Source organism: Podarcis gaigeae (genome assembly GCF_964106915.1).
Source record: "Podarcis gaigeae genome assembly, chromosome: 17".
Classification (NCBI taxonomy): domain Eukaryota; kingdom Metazoa; phylum Chordata; class Lepidosauria; order Squamata; family Lacertidae; genus Podarcis; species Podarcis gaigeae.
Window position 1 is genome coordinate 40,193,776 of NC_139694.1, and position 6,175 is coordinate 40,199,950.

The following is a 6,175-nucleotide window of genomic DNA, read 5'->3' on the forward strand; positions in this document are numbered from 1 at the left end:
AAACACAGGGCACAAGCCTGCCGTACTCCACTGTTTATGCCCTATCTATAGAACGAGAAATAGGAGGAGACACATATTGCAAGGTTCCTGTGGGGTTGCCTTGTTTCCCCCCTGTGGCAATGCTTTTATTCATAGACAGACAGACAGCAGAGGTGGAATTAGGGAGGCTACTGGTGGAGGAACGCAGGAGCAGGTGGGGGGAGCACACCTCCCCCCGCCCCATTGGGGAGGGGGTACCATCGCTGCTGCCCCCCGGACATGTGCTGTGCACCCCCACCGTGCCAGGTGCCATGCCCCTGCAGGTAGCGCACCACGCCCCCAGGATGCACGCCAGGCCCCATGGGCAACATGCCATGCCCTATGGCACGTGCCATGCCCCCGGGACATGCGCCTGTCGTGCCCCCGCCTGCTCTCTGTCCCCGGTGCTGGAGCATGCAGCTTCACCACTGAGGGAGGCACGACTGGTTCTGTCACACTGTGCACTGAGCCTAGAGGGGCCACATGGCACCACAACTATGACTTAGAAAATTAGCACAATGGAGAGTGAGAGGCAGGGAGGCACTGAATTTTGGCCTTGCAGCTGAAATTTTAAAGACCAAATCCCACCCTTTCAAGTGCCTACTTGGTATACCCAGGGTAGCTAGGAATTTAGGAACTGACGTTTCTTGTAGCACTGAAAAAGTGGTGGGAGAAAATTAACATGCTAAATTTCTCTGGAACTGGATGCAGTTACAGAAACAGGAGCAGAGCCCAGCAACCCTTGGCTATGGAAGTGAACCACCTTAGAGTACGAAGCAGAGAAAGGCAACCTGTGGCCCTCCAGATGTTGTGGGGACTAGAACTCCCATCAACCCTTACCAGTGGCTGTGTTGACTGGGCCTGGTGGGAACTGGGAATCCAGCAACATCTAGAGGGCCACAGGCTCCCCTTCTCGAATATTGTATAAAGATGTTTTGCATATTACTAGTCCTGTGTCTGTTACAGTTATTAATTCACAACTGCACCTGAGGATGCTTTAATAAGGCTGAAACAGCCCATTAGCAGATGTGTGTGTCAGTGTTATTCATAATACCCTGCCAATAATACAGTAATTTTAAAGTCTGGAAAATCAAAGGCATATTACTAGCACTGGGAGCTTTCCAGGAGACCCTGTGGTTAACTTTTCAAAACTGCCATCCCTAGAACATTTTAAGTGCCAAAAAGGAGCAAAAAAAGGGCTTCTGGTGGAGTTGTAAATCAACCAATGATAGATTCCTCAGCTGTTTCCACTTAGATGAAACCTAATGAGAATGGCTCTACGTTTTATATGATAGTCATATATGCTGCAGGACATTGCTGTTTCTGTTGGGAAATAACTACGGAATACCAACTATTCCTGGAGTCCCACATGTGTGGGAAACTGCAAAAGAAAAATGGCTGACTGCCTGAATTGAAAATGTGTGGGCCTTGGCTCTAGTCAAAAAAGCCCCCCCCCACTGGAATATATCATATTGGTCCGAATATAAGCCACCCCCCCCCCAAATTTCGACCATGAAAAGTTAAAGTGCAGCTTAAAATTGTGACCTTACAAAAATTGGCTTTTATTATATCACTACTGAAACAGAACATTATGGTAAAACAGAACGGGTGTGAGTGCCTGCGGATTTTTAAGGGAGCTGCTTATATTTGGGTATTGCCCTTTTTTCTCCCCTACCCCCTTTAATTTTAAAGGTGTGGCTTATATTCAGGTGCAACTTATATTTGGGGCAATACGATATTTAGCGTTTGCAAAGCATGGGGGAAAATGGTTCTTAGGCTCCCACTCTCTGAAAAAGGCTCTACCACTCTCAGAGTCATTGGACCACAACCTTAAGCAAGTTTAAATGCTTTACTTGGTAATCAGAGGTCTCACTCGTGCTTTGTTAAATGCTACAGCAGAAACAACACAGGTAATATAGTGTTGGTTGCAAAATAGCCAAGTGTTCAAGGGTGAGAAAGGAGTCATAATGTTAAGAAAAGGACCAAAACTCAGCAGTGGAACACACTCCTTATATGAGGGAAGCAGAAACATCAGCACATCAGGTGCTGTTGGAGTCCAGCTCCCATCAGGATCAAGGTACATGGGGAGGAGAGCTTAACAGGTTCCACACCAATGGGTCCTGCTAAAAATCCCTGCCACCTTCCCCCAAAGCCCTTGGAGGGAAGCTTCCTTTGGCGCCTCCTCAGCAGGACAGAAATGAATAAATCTTCTCCCTTGTTATGTACTGAGTTGAATAGGATCCAAAATACAGCAGTCTGATTGGTCCTAGAACAATAGGATCCAAAATGCAGCAGTCTGATTGGTCCTAGAACAATGCAGCAGTATGATTGGTCGGCAGGAGCCACCCAATCCAGCTCCAGATAGAAGTGAATCCACAACCTGATTGGCCTACAGGAGAATTCCAGAATTAGCCAATCACGTGCAGCCCATTGTGTAAATAATGTATATAAAGCAGATACTTTGAGGGGACTTTCATTCCCTCCTCAGCACTATGAGCTCAATAAAGAGCATGAAATTGCTTTGCGACTCTGAGTATATTTCATCCCTCCAACCTGCAGTCTTGATCCTGCTTATACTAAATGGCAAAAAATGCACACGAAATGTATTCATGCATTTTATGCCACATGTAGCTTGGCCCACAGATTCCGTTGTTTTATCTCCACTTAAAGCAGGATCGGGTACTGGTGGCCTCCCAGAAATAGCTGGCCTCAGCCAGGACAGTGTAATTACCTGGAGGCAGAGTCCCTTATCCAATGCCAGGGCCAGTGCAGGGTCAGGCAAACAGCAGCCCACGTGGTCAGATGGTTCAGGGGTCAGGGAATCCAATGATCATGAAGTCAAGGGTCAAGATGAGCAGGAAGCAGCGAGGCAGGACCAGGAACTACAAGGGTTGCTACCAGCATCTGACTCAGCATTCCTTGCAAGGAGTCAAAAGCCTTCTGCTGCCCCTGCCCCCATCGCCACACATTCTTTTTCTGCAACAGTCTATGTAATGGTTCAGCTACCGAAGCTTTCTGGGGTAAGAACGAATGATAAAAGTTAATAAGTCCCAGGAATGACTGCAACTCCATCTTGTTCTGTGGTCGTGGTGCCTTGATGATGGCCTTAACCTTAGCATCTGTGGGGTGGATGCCTGATGCATCAATTTTAAACCCCAAGAAATCCACAGTTGGCACCCCAAAGCTGCATTTTTCCTTTCTTAGTTGCAACCCCACCTCCTTGACTTTGAGCAACACTGCACGGACATGCGCAACCAGTTCCTGTGGGTCTTTTCCAGCAATCAAAACGTCATCAAAAAATGGCAAGACCCCCGGCAGACCTCTTAACAGGCGTTCCATGAGCCCTTGAAAAATCCCTGGGGCCACACAAACTCCAAATTGTAATCTGTTAACTCTGAACGCCCCTTTATGTGTGACAATAGTCTGTGCTTCCGCTGATTGTGGGGTTACTGGCAGCTGTTGGTAAGCTTGTGCCAGGTCAATTTTGGCGAACACCTTGCCCCCAGCCAGTTTAGCCAACAGATGTGATACGACTGGAATGGGGTATGAGTTTCCCCTGAGTGCCTTATTGATAGTACATTTGTAATCAGCACAGATCCTGACTTCCCCATTTGCTTTAAGGGGCGTGACGATTGGAGTCTCCCACTTAGCGGAGTCCACGGGTGAGAGAACTCCCTGCTTGACCAATTTATCCAGCTCTGCTTCGATCTTGGGTTGCAGTGCAAATGGCACTCGCCTTGGTTTGAGTTGGATTGGGGCCACCCCAGGGTCCAATTCGAAGTCAACTGGGGGCCCTTTATAACGACCCAGTTTTCCATTAAAGAGACCAGCAAATTCTTTGCATAATGCCTCGCTCATCTCAGGGCAGGTTTGGATTGAATTAAGCCCTGATATACTCAGTCCCAGGGCGGGGAACCAGTCAGTGCCCAGGAGACTGGGGCGACTGCCCTTCGCAATCACCAGTTTGAGTACCGCCTGTTTGTCCCGGAACTGTACTCTCACGGCACACATTCCCATGACATGGATGCGGCCCGCTGAGTATGACTGCAAAGTTGCCGGGAAGGGCTCCAGAGGGGGCAACTTACCCCTGGGGAAGAATGTCCTCGCGGTCTGGTCTGACACGATAGTGAATCCAGATCCGGAGTCCACCTCCATGTCGCACAGCTGACCCCCAATCTTCACCTTGACGTGTGCCTTGCCTTGCGCTGGAAACTGCACGACCCTCCCGTTGATCTCCGTTACGTAGTGGCAGTCCTGTGGAACATGGGTTGCTGTGGGCGATCTGCGATGCTCCAGTCTAGGTGCTCCTGTCGCTCCCAACGCCGCCGATCTACAGACCCTGGCGATGTGACCTGTCTTTCCGCACGTCCGGCACATAGCATCCTGGAAACGACAACTCTTCCGCTCATGGTTTCCGCCACAACCAGGGCACCTGCCTCGGTGATCTTTGTGCACTATGCAGGCCTGACGCACTGACTCGACCCCACAGACTGGGCTCTGGCTCGAAGTAGCCTCTAGCTCGTCCATGGCATGCGCAACTTCTATCTGTGGCTTAGGGGCCCTGCGACTGGCATCAAGCTCCTCTCTTTCATAATTCTCCGTGGCGGTGGCCTCCTTCAAGGCTGAAGCAAGGGTAACCTCTTCTTTAGCCACAATGCGTCTTCTGGCTTTCTTGCTGCTCAGACCACCGATAAACCGATCCAGGAGAGTCTCTTCCAGATCTTGGAAGTCACAGTGCTGAGCGAGCTTCCGCAGTTCAGCTAGAAATGCAGATACAGACTCCCCAGCACGCTGCTGCCTCTTATGAAACTCCATCCGCCGGGCCATCTTGGTCTCAGTAGGCGCTAAATGGCTTGTTAGGCAGGCAAGAATATCTTTGAGAGATGTCTCACTTAGCTTCGCTGGAGCAAGCAATGCCTTGGCCAGCGTGAAGATCTCAGGCCCACAGTAGCTCAGGAATGTGGCCCTTCTTTTGCTGGCATCAGTGATCCCTTGAGCCTCCGCGAAGAACTCGAAGCGTTCGACATAGTCTTCCCACGTGTGGGGCTCTCATGGCTGGAAGGGCTCCAATACCCTTGGACTCTCCATTGTCCTGTGGGCAGGGTCGTCTTCTCAGCTGGCCAGTGAGTCTTGTTTTAGCTTCAATCCGGACTCTGAGGCAGGGCTGCGTTAACCGCTCCTCAGCATTCCGGATCCCATCCTCGTCGCCAGTTGTTGTGACGTGGGGTTTGTGATTTCAGCTCTCTTGACATAATATGCTGGAGACAGTTCTCTAGTAACACTTCTTTATTAAAGCAAACAAGACTAAGACTTGAGGAGGGGAGAGCTACATTTATAGGGACAGGGAACTAACTAGAAAAGATACATTTTGGAGGGAACAATATCAGGCAATCACAGTCCTGCCTTTTGGAGGAAACCAATAAGACAGAGGATCCAAATACAGCAGCTTAAATGAACCAATAGTAGATGTACCCTCTGGAACCAAAAGGCAGTTACTTTACCCTATTGCAATACAGACAATAATAATACAGATATAAAATCCTTTGACTCAATACACAACAGCCTCCATCTTGAAACAACCCTGAGCTCCTGGCTTGGCCACTGAGCCTCCCGGACTCACCTGGTATTTTACTGGGGTGACATAACCTTTGATGTACCTATACACAGCCTTGGGAGCCTGCAAGGTGCCAGATCCTTAGAATAAAGTCATGTTCCCAAGGCCACCAGATTCAGCCAGGTCTGGACAGGGCCATCTTAAGCATATCCGGTGCCGTGGTGCAAAGATCCCTCTGGTGCCCCCCCTCCCCGTTTCCCAGAGTTGCCGACCTTTTTTAGGGAGGACGGCACTGCCAGCGACATGCCTAGCTTTGCGGGGCTGGATGAGGCAGGCAGCAGCTGGAGGGCAGAGCCTCTGGCAGGGAGAAGGCGGAGGCTGGATGCGGTGGCTCAGCTGGCTGCTTCGTGCCATGGTGGCCACGGCAGGCAGAGGCTGCAGGCGTGACGCTGCTTTGGCGTGGCATGGCGGAGGTGGGTGAGGGCGGAGAGCTGATGCTGGGAGGCGCCGCATTCAGCCTCTGCCTCTTCCCTGGCACCCTCCAGAACTTGGTGCCCTGCACCACTAGCCTCTATGAGTAAGATGCCCCTGGGTCTGGACAAA